Genomic DNA, 15,441 nt, shown 5'->3' with positions numbered 1-15,441 from the left:
TGTTTCAAAAATCGTCGTTTGTTTCTTAAACTTCGCATTGAATCAAACTGCGCCATATAAATCAGAACGAAAAGAATAAAACCTTTGCAGAATGATTATGAAACTATGCGACAACAAACGGATCAAGTATTCTATACTTGTGAGTTAATGCTGACTCATGTATAAGGTTGAGAAGATTTTGCCATCCTCAAAAGGAAGGGGCACCACGAGAATGAAAGCAATATAATAGAAATAAAAATAAAAACAACATATCTAGTATAATCTCACAAGTGGGGTAATGAAAGCAATATAATAAAGGGAAGAAAAGGAGGGTTTCTTTACGGAAAAAAGTAGTACGTATATCCAATGACAAAACTTGGTATTGGACATTAATAGTATTTTGTCAGAGGTGGTAAAATATCTTATATTTAAATACTCAACTCGCTTAATTTTAAACAGATATTGATTGTTTGGTTGGTGGGATAAGAAAAATAATTCCGAAATATTCTATAAAATTATTTTATCCTGCATTTGGTAATGAGTATCATTTAGTCTTAGAATTATTTTATCCCACCATTTTGATATAATTACAACCCGTTTTCTTTCAGATTCAAAACAACATCGTTCTTTCAGTGGAAGCAAGATAGATACATGTTTTCACCTTGTCATCGTCTCATAACGTAATAGGTGGGAGGATATTTTATCATTTATATTACCCAAAACAAATAAAAAAGTGTCAATCCTAGAGGACTCTAGGGCTCTAGGCTTAGCTAAGCTTAATGCGACAAATAAATAAATTGGTGAAGAAAATGAGCTAAACTAGTAACAGTGACCTTTCACAACCTCAACGGGGAAAGGTACATATATGGAGATGACTTAAATATAGAGCCAATATTTGTCTAGCCAATAACCAATTCTGTAACTATTCTAAAGTCTAACTGTCTGTGACTAGGAATATGCATCTTAATTGACTAATTAAGTGGGTGGGAAATATCTTATGTAAAGTGACACAGCCGCCACACGCAATGAAGGGGATTCAACTTTCATCGGAGTGCAAACAAAAAAAAAATTAAATTAATATTCCTAATATTAGAGAAGTGTAGGATCAAATATATATCAGGGATGACATCTATATATACAATGGTGGAGCTAGGAGGACAGAAGGGGGTTCATTCAAACGCTCTTCGTGGGAAAATTGTATATATAAGGTCAAAACAATTATTGATATCGATATTGATTCCTCTTACCTTTTAATCTTGATACTGCCACCACCGCATTTATATACTTTACTAGATGGACGTGTGCCTGTGCTGACATGCAAATTTTATTTCATACGTGAATTATGTAGATTCAATATGAAAATTTCGTGAATTCTTTTTGGTGATATAAAGAATACTAAAAAAGATAACAAAAATATTAAGATATGTTTACAATATGCATTCCGGCGGTTGTTAGTTTCAGTTAGAGTAGTCAGTATTATGCACTTCAAACTTCGTTTTATTAGGTGCAATTACAAACGTAAAACTTGTTAAAACTCAAATTTTCTCTTATACTGTAATTTGTTTCATGAAATTATTAATATTCTAAGAAGATTCACATGCAAATTAAAGGAAACCCCTTCCCTTACTATCTTACTAGCTACTTGAGACATTAGAATAATAGAAATTACTAATTATACTATTAATTAGCATAAGTTGATAACACGAAAAATTGATGATTTCTTAGATGGTCATTAAATTAATATTTATCTCTTAATTCTATTAAACTAATAGTCATCTCTCAACTCTATGAAAAATGAAGTAAACGACCTATTATAATTGATTAAATTTTGATTCAGTTAATTTAGGTGTACAAATATTATTTTTCCGGTAAATTCAACTACAAACATACTAATTCTCTCTGTCAAGTTTTGATTTGATTAACTTTAAAGCTAATCAAACTTGCATTAGTCTATATATTTAAGAACTTAGGTTGAAATGCTTAAAATGGCACAAAGTACACAAATATGTAGTAACTTACTATATAAAGTATATATTATTAATTTCTAATTTAGGTAAAATTTGAAAGAATTTAATCAGCAAATTATTTAAATTGTAAGCTTGGGTATGATCTTTTTTTCTAGTTTTTAGTGATCAAGTTTAATTAATATTTTCAGTTCTAGTCTGCATTAACAATGATAATATAATTTCAAGTAGCAAAATAAAACTATTAGATTTCATGTCACACTAATTAAGGGAAAAGTCAATTTAAATTCTTTGAGAAAAACATGGGACGTGAGGGATTAAGTTGGGCTGGATTGCGTGGGAAAAGATTGTGGTGATGGAGGATGACAGTAAGTATATATATACACACACATAAACTACATAAGATTCCCTGAGGTCCAATCATAGTGTTCTATGTTTTGTGAAAAGACCGAACTGCCCCTAAAAAGCCAAGCAAGCATGTTGACTTACTGTGTGCTTATTCCCTCTTATCTTATAAGATATAGTAGAATATATGTCATTACTCCGTAGGTATATATTGTCCTTTGGCAATGAAGTATGATTATATCATCACAAATCATGAGATGCATTGGTACGTAAGATGGTTTAACCGGTTCCGGTTCCGATTCCGGTTCCGGTTTAGCCGATCCGGTTACCGGTTAAAACCGGTTAACCCGAACCGGTTAACAGGTTTAATGTCATTACTCCGTAGGTATATATTGTCCTTTGGCAATGAAGTGTGATTGTGACTTCGTTTTAAGAAACTCAAAAAGTATATATGGCGCACACCATCGACTAAAAACAAAAAGGGTGAATATTTAGTTGATTTTTTTTTGTCTTTCTTGGAGTCAAATGGCCTAAAAGAAATTAGTTATAATTTTGTCTTAAAGTGTTGATGACCTCATTAAGTGGTATATTCTTCATTTTCGCCCCTCATACTTGTGTTAATTGATAGACCTCTACAATTTCATGCAATTGCCTTAGAGCTAGCTCATTACAAGGTTTTTTTTTTTTTTTTTTTTTGGGCAAACCTCATCTTCAAGAATGGCTAGTTTTTTTTTTTTTTTTTTTTTATCAATTTCTTCCATCTCTATATATAGAGTGGAAGCGTTTTATATATATATATATATATATATATATATATATATATATATATATATATATATATATATATATATAGAAGAATATACATAACAGTGGAGTGCTATCTCCCTGCACCTACTCAGAATGGAACAGGCTCTATTCTATACAGAGAGTAGGATTTCATCTTAGCTCACAAAAGAAGGAAGGTATCACAGGAGGGGATCTGCCTCCTTTCCTATTCCAGTTCATGGATACCTTCAAGGGACATCAAAATTATAAAATCTAAACATATTCTGGTGCAAAACAAAGGAGTTCTTCTGAATTGTCCTTCTAAATGAAGGTAGTTGAAGTCTATCCATATGAATTTCTCCCTTAGCCTCTTTGGGAAGTGACTGAAATGAGTTCATGTTGACAAGAGCAGTACACTTCAGTCCATAGTTGGCCAGGATATCAGCAACTTTATTGCCTTCTCTATAACAGTGTTCAATGCTCCAGTTGTCAAAATTTTCAATTTTGTTCTGTAGCTCCATAATAATATCACTTAAACTCCATGGAGGATCACTATACTTAAGGATCCAGTCAGTAAGAAGCTTAGAATCACATTCAATCTCTATCTTCGAGAACCCTGAGTTGATACACCATTTTATTCCTGTCCTCAATGCCATAGCCTCAGCCATATTATTAGTCATATTCCCAAATGGTTCTGCATAGGCATTGATCAGCTGGCCATGTTCATTTCTGATTATTCCTCCTCCACCATTGCATCCTGGATTTCCCTTTGAACACCCGTCAGAGTTGATCTTCACATAACCAGCCTTCGGTGGTTTCCATTTCACAGCTAGCACTCTCAAATCTTTTCTACCATACTCCAGAGATATCAAAAATAAGTTCCAATTCATAAACGGAGGGATGATTGGAAATTTTTTGTGGATTATCAAAATGAGCTGTTGTTGGATTTGATAAATTATACTGGATTTCTGCATCTTAATGTTATCAAATCTGCTACTGCATCTAGATTTCCATATTTGTGTCACGACCCAACTAGGGGCCGCGACGGGTACCCGGGACTAACCACCGAGCACCGCTCGTAATATTACCTCTTAGATTCATTCAATAATCATTTATTGATTTCATGCTCAAGTTATAATAAAAACTCATTTCCATTTAGAGACAAAACGTTTTATACACATGAGCCCTTAGGCTAGCAAAACAATATATGGATATTTATACATTTACACAAAAATCGCACCATGCGACCACATGACCCACATTGAGTATCTACGAGCCTCTAAGAGATGAGATCTACAATTGTACACAAAATAAGCATCATAGGCACCTCCGGGACAATGGAGTGCCTTCAGTCAGCTAGTGGCCTCTAAGAATCCGGAGCAAGGTCTCCTCCCTGTCTACCTTTGGGCATGAACACAGCGTCCAAGGAAAAAGGACGTCAGTACGAATATTGTACTGAGTATGTAAGGCAGAAATGAAATAAACAAACATAATGGAAGGATCATGCGTCATGAGACAAGGACATAACCTGCACAAGTGTCATAGGCAAATGCATTACTTACTTATATCACATTTTATACAATCATAGTATACATATAATCTCATCCCATACATCATCGCGTACATCATCATATACATCATCACATCATAATCTGTATCGTCACCCGCGTCCGGGTAACCCTCATGTGCCGCCCACTAGTGGTGATCGTGCCCGGCCCTCTAGGTGCGGTGTAAACATAGCAGCCCGCATTAGCGGTGACATGCCCGGCCATATAGGCACGGTGGAATCATACGCAGCCCGCATTAGCGGTGACATGCCCGGCCATATAGGCGCGGTGGAAACATATCATCACAACATCATGTTATCATTATTCATTATCTTATCATCATAGCATACATTAGCATTAGGAGCATACATTAGGCTTTAAGACAACCACACTATGTCGGGGTGACGTATGGTCGTGAACCCCCAAGTGTATTATGGACCTTTATGAGTATCATGCTGTAATAACCCATATTTTTTTTAGGCTTAGTTGGTAATTTAAATAATAATAATAATAATAATAATAATAATAATATATATATATATATATATATATATATATATATATATATATATATATATATATATATATATATATATATATATATAAGAATTAAGTGGTACAAAATAAAAGAAAAAGAGGATTAAAGGGTCCTTTAAAAAAAAAAGATGTGGGCTAAGCCCACAAAAAGAAGAAAAAGAAAATAAAGAATAAAAGGGAGTAAAAGGGGTCAGACGTGAATTTGTAGAAGCAAAAGCAATAGAGCCGAATAGAGAAAAAACACAGTAGAAGAAAGGGAGAAAAGAGAGGAAGAAAGAGGAGAAAAATAAAGATTCTTCACCCAACTCATTAAGGTAATGACTCTAATCTTTTATTTAAGTTTATTATATAATTATGGGTGAATCTTTATGGTGAAACATGGAGATATTTTGAGGAATTGAGAAAGTTTAGTTCTAGGGTTCTTCAACTAAAATCATTGATTTGAAAGGGCAAATAGCGTCGGATTTTAGACTTCTATATATCGTTGGAATCCTATCGTTAAGGCCTTTCCGAAAACATAAGTCTTGTCGGGTTTTGAATACTTTGACCAGAGGGCGTTTTCGTCCTTTAAAATTTGACTTTAACCGTTTAAGCCTCTAAAAATATAGAAGTGGTTTACCCTAAGGGTTTTGACCATTCTAAATCCGTTTTTGTGTAGTTTGAGGCAATCCGGAGACCCGAGAACGCCATTTTGATTTTTTTTGGAAATGTGCTTGAATTGTGAATTTGAGGTAAGTGAGACTTTAAGCTTTGGGTACTTGCTTTCAAAACCTGTTTTAAAAATATATTTTGTCTGCCTGGTCCATGTGTTGGGGCGAGCGTGTGCTTGGCAGAATCGGTGGTTCTTACGGCCAGCCGCATATACTTTATTTTCAAAATACTCTAAAACTCTATTTATAAATTGTTTCATAATGTGTTGCGGCTGTGAGCCATGATATTGGGGCATTGTGTATGCTTCTTGATTATATTGGGGCATTGTGTATGCTTCCCTTAGCATTGTGTATGCTTCTTGATGATATTGGGGCATTTTGTATGCTTCCCTTAGCATTGTGTATGCTTCCTGACATATTTGGGGCATTTTGTATGCTTCCCTTAGCATTGTGTATGCTTCCTGACATATTTGGGGCATTTTGTATGCTTCCCTTAGCACTGTGTATGCTTCCTGACATATTTGGCACATTGTGTATGTTGCCGTGAATTCATAGTGTTGACTAATTCTTTAACTGCCACTTATGACGGTTCGTAGTGTAAATTGTGTTGAGATATATAATATAATTGATAAACAGTGGTTTGTACCTTGGTTGCTATTATATAATGATATATTCATGTGCATAATATTTTTGTGCTTGTTGTGTGTTTGTATTTTCTAACACTTGTTCCAGAGGTATTTGAAGTGGCGGGTCAAGGATCTTACTGGGTTATATTTATGTATAACTCATTCCTTACCTGCATGTCCATGCAGATACTGTTATTGAGAACGAGGCTGGTAATTGAAGACTTCGTAAGTGGACACTGTTGCTGAGGTGAGCCACCGCATAGTTCGTGGAGGCAGCCATTTCAGCTTTATCTAGTTTATTTCTTTTATTTTGGGTTTACATGCCCGACACTCAAACTCGTGTAACTCTGTTAGATGCTCCATGGTCTTAGCGTGGGATGTGGGCTAGAGATTCTTTTTTCTTAGCGTTGATTGGTTTTCATAAATCGATTATGGATTTGGTTGGCGACTATTTCGCATTTTTATCATTAATAACGTTGTTGGACCTGCACTTATTTTCTTTTAGTGCTTTTGTAAATGATTAAGAGTATGATATATGGTTCGCCTAGCGGGTGGTGTTTGCTGGGTGCCAATCACGTCTAGCGGGTATTTTGGGACGTGACAAAGTTGGTATCAGAGCTTAGGCTTTAAGTCTCGGGTCATGGAGCAGTATTTAGTAGAGTCTTGTTCATGGGTATGTAGGCGCCCATACTTATGACCTTGAGGCTACTGGACATCTAGGAAGTTTTCTCTTCTTTCATTCCTTGTTCGTGCGTGAGTTGAATCAAGTTTAACCTTGTAATATTTATTTCGCAGATGGCTAAGAAACGCGCATCTTCATCTGCAAAACGTGGTGCTGGACAGAGTGCTACTCGCGGTGGTAGAAAAGCTAGTGCTCATCAGACTAGAGCTCAGACTATGACTCAGGCCACTCCTCAGCCTGAAGTTGTGAATGGGAGTCAGCCCCGAGTTGCGTCAGAGCAAATGCAGGAACAAGTGGTTCAGAACAATCCACCGGCACCAGCTGCCGCCCCTACTATTGCTATGCCCGCAGAGGTGGTGACCAGATTATTGAATGTGTTGGAGGCATTGGCGCCTAATCATGGTGGAATTCCAGGTCCTCAGGCCACTTCACAAGCACAAGCTCAAGTTCAATTGAATGTTACTGCTAATCAGACACCTCAGTTGGCCCCTCAACAGGTTGTCCAGTCTGCAGGGCAATCTAAGGAGTTTAAGAATTTCATGGATCTTAAGCCACCAGAGTTTGATGCTTCACCTACTTCTATTGAACCTCAGAAGTTCATTGATCGTTGTGAAAAGATATTGACTACGTTGGGGCTGAAGGAGACTCGTGGTGTGGAATTTGCCACTTTCTTATTCTCAGGGTCTGCAGAGTCTTGGTGGATTTCGATTCAGAGAGGTAGACAAGCAGGGTTACCACCTATTACTTAGTCAGAATTTTTAGCACTGTTTAAGGACAGGTTTATTCCATTAAGCAAGCAAGATGACATGAGACGTCAGTTCAATAATCTGCGGCAGGGAACTATGACCGTTACAGAATATGAGGCCAAGTTTACAGATTTATCCAGGTATGTACCTTATTTGGTAGAGGATCCGAGAGAGAAGGTGAGACGATTTGTGGATGGACTTGAGCATCGCTATCGTGGTCCTGTGGTACGAGATGTGCGATATGGTACCTATTCAGATGTAGTTGACACTACTCTCCGTTACGAGTCCTATCTAGAGATGGACAAAGTTGAGCGTGAAAGCAAAAAGCCACGTAACACAGGTGGGTTTAATGGTGCTCCATCTGGGGGCAAGAGTGGTTTTTATCATGGGCACTCCAGATCTACTCAGTCAGAATCAGTGGTGCAGTCTTCTGGTGGTTATTCCGCTAGACAGGGCCAGCAGCAGATGCAGCGGAAGGGTAATAGCTCATATCAGTCAGGTTATCATCCGAGGTGTTCTAACTGTGGTAGAAATCACAGTGGTCATTGCTTTGGGGCAGATGGGGATTGTTTTACCTGTGGTGAAAAGGGGCATATTGCTAAATATTGTCCTAAAGGAAATTCTGGTGCTAGTCGAGCTACTACATAGCCGCAGGGAACTACTACAACTACACAGGGTCAGATTCAGCCAGCTAGGACCGCTCCACAGGGTGCTCGTGGACAGGGTCGACAGGTTGCTCAGGGAGGGGGTGGACCGCCGAGATTCTTTGCTATGACCAGACAGGATGTCGAGGCATCTAATACAGTAGTCACAGGTATTATTACTATTGGGTCTCATGGTGCATATGCTCTTATTGATCCTGGTTCTTCATATTCGTATGTATCTCCTTCTTTTGCTATATTCTTAGAACGAGGAGTTGAGTCTATTAATGTGCCATATGCGGTAGAAACCCCAGTGGGGGGAGTATATTAGTGGATAGAGTTTATAGAGATTGTGTGATATCTGTTCAGGGCAGGGACACCGTAGTTGATCTATGTGTGTTACCGATGTCCGCTTTCGATGTGATTATGGGCATGGATTGGTTGGCATCATGTTATGCATTGGTTGATTGCTATGCTAAGCTTATACGTTTTAATTTTCCTGGAGAAACTTTAGTGTGGAAAGGCATGGCTCCTGTGACTCAAGGAAAAATAATATCTTATGTAAAGGCACGCCGAATGATTAATCATGGGTGTTTGGGTTTTATTGCCACCGTTCATGATACTCGGGCGGAGAATGTTACTATTGATAGTGTTGCTGTTGTTCGCGAATTTGCGGATGTTTTCCCTGAAGATTTACCCGGCCTACCCCCGATGAGAGAAATCGAGTTCAGCATTAATTTAGTTCCAGGGACTCAACCTATCTCTATTCCTCCATATCGTATGGCTCCAGCCGAGTTGAGAGAACTGAAGGTTCAACTCCAAGAGCTACTTGATAAGGGGTTCATTAGGCCTAGTGTATCGCCTTGGGGTGCACCTGTGTTATTTGTGAAGAAGAAAGATGGCACGATGAGAATGTGCATTGACTACAGGCAACTGAACAAGGCGACTATCAAGAATAAGTATCCATTACCTCGTATTGATGATTTGTTTGATCAACTGCAGGGTGCTACTCATTTTTCAAAAATTGACTTGAGATCAGGTTATCATCAGCTGAGAATCAAGACTGAGGATATCTCTAAGACAGCTTTTCGGACAAGATATGGGCACTTCGAATTCTTGGTGATGTCATTCGGGCTGACTAATGCCCTTGCAGCATTTATGGACCTCATGAACAGGGTATTCAAGCCATACTTAGACCATTTTGTGATTGTGTTCATTGATGATATTTTGGTCTACTCTCGGAGTGAGGCTGAGCATGGACAACACTTGAGAATTGTGCTACAGACACTTAAGGAACGAAAGCTTTATGTCAAGTTCTCAAAATGTGAGTTCTGGTTGAGCACAGTTTTATTTTTAGGACACGTGGTGTCCCGAGATGGGATTCAAGTTGATCCAAAGAAAATTGAAGCAGTTCGAGATTGGCCTCAACCCACTACTCCCACAGAGATACGCAGCTTCATGGGACTAGCTGGATATTACAGAAGGTTTGTAGAGGGTTTCTCGAAGATAGCTGGTCCATTAACACGTTTAACTCAGAAAGGTGTGGTATTCCAGTGGTCAGATGAATGTTCAGAAAGCTTTCAGAAATTAAAGACTGCATTGACTACGGCTCCGATTTTGACCTCACCTACTGATGAGGGTGGTTTCACCATTTATTGTGATGCATCTCGAGTCGGGTTGGGTTGTGTCTTGATGCAGAATGGTAAAGTGGTAGCTTATGCGTCTCGACAGCTAAAGAAACATGAGAAGAATTATCCAACTCATGGCTTAGAATTGGCCGCAGTTGTATTTGCACTCAAGATCTGGCGTCACTATCTTTATGGTGAGCCGTGTGAAATATATACTGATCACAAGAGTTTGCAATACATATTCAAGCAAAAAGATCTGAATTTGAGACAGCGACGGTGGTTAGAGTTACTTAAAGATTATGATCTTACTATTTTGTATAATCCTGGTAAGGCGAATGTGGTGGCAGACGCCTTGAGTAGAAAGTCTATGGGCAGCTTGGCCCGATTTACTGCTGAAGAACGACCTATGGCTAAGGATATTCAGGCATTAGCCAACCGCGGGGTTCGGATTGATCATACAGTACAAGGCAAGTTACTTGCAGTTATGGTGCCATAATCGTCCTTAGTGGGGCAGGTCAAAGCTTGCCAATATGAAGATCCCCGTCTTGCTAGATTGTGAGATCGAGTGCAAAATAGGGGTGTTAAGTCATTCTCTATTGATAATGAAGGCGTGTTACGTTGTCATGGTAGACTGTGTATTCCTATGGTGGGTAATGTGAAGCAACTAATTCTTGAAGAGGCTTATAGCTCGCGGTACTCCATCCACCCAGGTGCTACGAAGATGTACCAAGACTTGCGTGGATTATATTGGTGGAAAGGTATGAATGCTGACATTTTGAAGCATGTGACAAGTTGCTTAAATTGTCAGCAGGTCAAATATGAACATCAAAAACCCAGCGGAGTAATGCAAAACTTGATTATCCCAGAGTGGAAGTGGGAAAGGATTACGATGGATTTCGTAGTTGGTTTGCTGAATACTTTCAAGAAACATGACTCAGTCTGGGTGATTGTGGATAGACTCACCAAATCCGCTCATTTTATACCAGTTCGGGTTACTCATACCGCGGAGCAGTTAGCAAATATTTACCTCCGTGAGATAGTACGACTTCATGGTGTGCCTATTTCTATAATATCTGATCGAGGTGCACAATTTATTGCTGAGTTTTGGAAGTCTTTTCAGAAGTCATTGGGTTCACAGGTCGAGTTGAGTACAGCTTTTCATCCACAAACTGATGGACAGTCTGAGCGAGTTATTCAGATTTTAGAGGACATGCTTAGAGCTTGCGCGATTGATTTTGGTGGTCAGTGGGACGATCAGTTGCCTTTGGCAGAGTTTGATTATAATAACAGCTACCAATCGAGTATACAGATGGCTCCGTTTGAGGCTCTATATGGTCGAAGGTGTCGTTCACCAGTTGGATGGTTTGAACCAGGCGAAACACAACTATTAGGTCCAGATCTGGTTCAGCAAGCCTTGGAAAAAGTTGCATTGATACGAGAACGGCTTCGGACAGCACAAAGCAGACAAAAGTCCTATGCAGATAAGAAAGTACGTGATATGGAGTTCATGAAGGGGGAAAAAGTCTTTCTAAAAGTATCCCCTATGAAAGGAGTTATGAGATTCGGTCGGAAAGGTAAGTTAAGTCCTAGGTACATTGGTCCTTATGAGATTTTGGATCGAATTGGGTTGGTGGCCTATAGACTTGCTTTACCTCCGAGATTGTCTGCTGTTCATCCTGTATTTCACGTGTCTATGCTAAGAAGATATGTTGGTGATGATAGCCATAAGATTCAACCAGAGGATGTGGAGCTCGATGAAAATTTGACTTATGAGGAGGGTCCGATATCTATTCTTGATAGGCAAGTGCGACAATTGAGGTCGAAGACGGTAGCTTCAGTCAAAGTGTTGTGGCGTAATCATCCAACCGAGGAGGCTACTTGGGAGTCTGAGACGGATATGCGAGATAAATATCCTCATTTATTTGACGCGACAGGTATGATCTAGATCCGTTCGAGGACGAACGTCATTTTAAGTGGTGGAGAATGTAATAACCCATATTTTTTTTTAGGCTTAGTTGGTAATTTAAATAATAATAAATATATATATATATATATATATATATATATATAAGAATTAAGTGGTACAAAATAAAAGAAAAAGAGGATTAAAGGGTCCTTTAAAAAAAATGTGGGCCAAGCCCACAAAAAGAAGAAAAAGAAAAGAAAAAGAAAATAAAGAATAAAAGGGAGTAAAAGGGGTCAGACGTGAATTTGCAGAAGCAAAAGCAATAGAGCCGAATAGAGAAAAACCACAGTAGAAGAAAGGGAGAAAAGAGAGGAAGAAAGAGGAGAAAAATAAAGATTCTTCACCCAACTCATTAAGGTAATGACTCTAATCTTTTATTATTTATTATATAATTATGGGTGAATCTTTATGGTGAAACATGGAGATATTTTGAGGAATTGAGAAAGTTTAGTTCTAGGGTTCTTCAACTAAAATCATTGATTTGAAAGGGAAAATAGCGTCGGATTTTAGACTTCTATATATCGTTGGAATCCTCTCGTTAAGGCCTTTCCGAAAACATAAGTCTTGTCGGGTTTTGAACACTTTGACCAGAGGGCGTTTTCGTCCTTTAAAATTTGACTTTAATCGTTTAAGCCTCTAAAAATATAGAAGTGCCCCTAAGGGTTTTGACCATTCTAAATCTGTTTTTGTGTAGTTTGAGGCAATCCGGAGACCCGAGAACGCAGTTTTGATTTTTTTGGGAAGTGTGCTTGAATTGTGAATTTGAGGTAAGTGAGACTTTAAGCTTTGGGTACTTGCTTTTGAAAACCTGTTTTAAAAATATATTTCGTCTGCCTGGTCCATGTGTTGGGGCGAGCGTGTGTTTGGCAGAATCGGTGGTTCTTACGGCCAGCCGCATATACTTTATTTTCAAATACTCTAAAACTCTATTTATAAATTGTTTCATAATGTGATGCGGTTGTGAGCCATGATATTGGGGCATTGTGTATGCTTCTTGATTATATTGGGGCATTGTGTATGCTTCCCTTAGCATTATGTATGATTTTTGATGATATTGGGGCATTTTGTATACTTCCCTTAGCATTGTGTATGCTTCCTGACATATTTGGCACATTGTGTATGTTGCCGTGAATTCATAGTGTTGACTAATTCTTTAACTGCCACTTATGACGGTTCGTAGTGTAAATTGTGTTGAGATATATAATATAATTGATAAACAGTGGTTTGGACCTTGGTTGCTATTATATAATGATATATTCATGTGCATAATATTTTTGTGCTTGTTGTGTGTTTGTATTTTCTAACACTTGTTCCAGGGGTATTTGAAGTGGCGGGTCGAGGATCTTACTAGGTTATATTTATGTATAACTCACTCCTTACCTGCATGTCCATGCAGATACTATTGTTGAGAACGAGGCTGGTAATTGAAGACTTCGTGAGTGGACACTGTTGCTGAGGTAAGCCACCGCATAGTTCGTGGAGGCAGCCATTTCAGCTTTATCTAGTTATTTCTTTTATTTTGGGTTTACATGCCGGACACTCAAACTCATGTAACTCTGTTAGATGCTCCATGGTCTTAGCGTGGGATGTGGGCTAGAGATTCTTTTATCTTAGCGTTGATTGGTTTTCATAAATCGATTATGGATTTGGTTGTCGACTATTTCGCATATTTATCATTAATAACGTTGTTGGACCTGCACTTATTTTCTTTTAGTGCTTTTGTAAATGATTAAGAGTATGATATATGGTTCGCCTAGCGGGTGGTGTTTGCTAGGTGCCAATCACGTTTAGCGGGTATTTTGGGACGTGACACATGCCTCGCCTTGAAGGAAGTAAAACATAAGGCGAGTGTTAACAATAATAGCATCATTAGCATTGTAGGAACATCGTGTCACAGTTTCTCGAATCTTTATAGTCTAGCTCATTATCATCATTATCATGCACATAGGTGACTCCATATATAGAAGGACTCATAAACTTCATCTTATAGGAGGATTATGGAAAACTTGAAGGATTCATGTCTTTTGGAAGAAGAGTTAAGCCTCACATACCTTTCTCGTTTAAGAAATCTAGCGTTCGCTTATTCTCCTTCAATGTCGCGTCTCTACCTTCAAAAGAGGATTCGTACTAACATTAGTCAATCAACCATAAGAACGCGCTACTAGTTCTAGAGAAAATTGGGCAGCACTTCCTTTGTTTATACTACTTTTCCCGTATTTCATATCAACTCCCAAACATCTACAACACAACTCACAATATCGCAAGCAACAATCATCATTTATATACCTTAGGCAAAATCCACCATTTTTCTCCAATTTCTTCACATTTATGGTTATAGGTTCACTATTGTATTTTCCCACGTATCACACTTATCTCATGGTCTACAAGTCATTTATAATGTATTCATACTCACAACACCCTAACATTCTCGATTCAATTCAAACACCATCCAAACATGACACTATTCACTCTTGAGTGACCCATTTGCTATGCTTCTCTACAAGTCGGGTACCTTAACCTTCCAATACCTTAAACAATATGTAATGGTCATGAAACTTACCTTGGATGATGGTTGAACAAGCCTTGAGTGGATTTTCCCCTTCTAACACCAAAACCCTATCTCCTCTCTTTTGGGTTTTCTTGAATTAGATGCACTTGGGTTAGGTTTCATACACTTGGGTTCATGGATTTGGTGTTATTGATCATGGATTTCCCTTGAGTTTTCTTGTGGATGAGTGTTAGAGAAGGTTCTAGAGGTTTTCTTGGCCAAAAATGAAGAAAAAATATGATTTTGGACGAGTTGGGTATATTTAAAGTGGTCCAGAACGACACAACATGCGGCACGCTTTGCGAAACGCAAAGCATGCTATGCGGGACGCATCTTGGGTCACAAAACTTGTCAGCTGACCAACTCTCACTGGCACACTTTGCGGTTGAACTGCGGAGCCGCATGTCGTACTTGCGAGCCGCATGTCGCGCCGCAAAGTGCGCCAGAATGTGATATTTCGCCCCGAACTGTCTGTCGTAAAATGGCTATAACTTTTGATCCCGATATACTGTGTGGGCCCACAACCTATGGTTGGAAATATCTTTCAATTATCTACAACTTTTATCCTGTGGTGTTTTTCCCAAATTCCAACTTTATAATGGCGTTGTGACCCCTCCAAACCAGATCATCCGAAACTCGCCCTTTTGGATGGCTTATGCCCATATTTGGCTTATGGGTCCTTCTTGAAACTTACTTGGCACTTCATTACCAATATAAGGGACATTATAATTCTTCTCAAAAATGTCATTAAGACATCATTAGTTCAATACTCGTAATTGTCCTTCATCAGTCAATTCACTGTGCACGAACGAAAATT

The sequence above is a fragment of the Lycium barbarum genome, chromosome 1 (assembly GCF_019175385.1).
Source record: "Lycium barbarum isolate Lr01 chromosome 1, ASM1917538v2, whole genome shotgun sequence".
Classification (NCBI taxonomy): domain Eukaryota; kingdom Viridiplantae; phylum Streptophyta; class Magnoliopsida; order Solanales; family Solanaceae; genus Lycium; species Lycium barbarum.
This window is presented reverse-complemented; position numbering follows the sequence as displayed.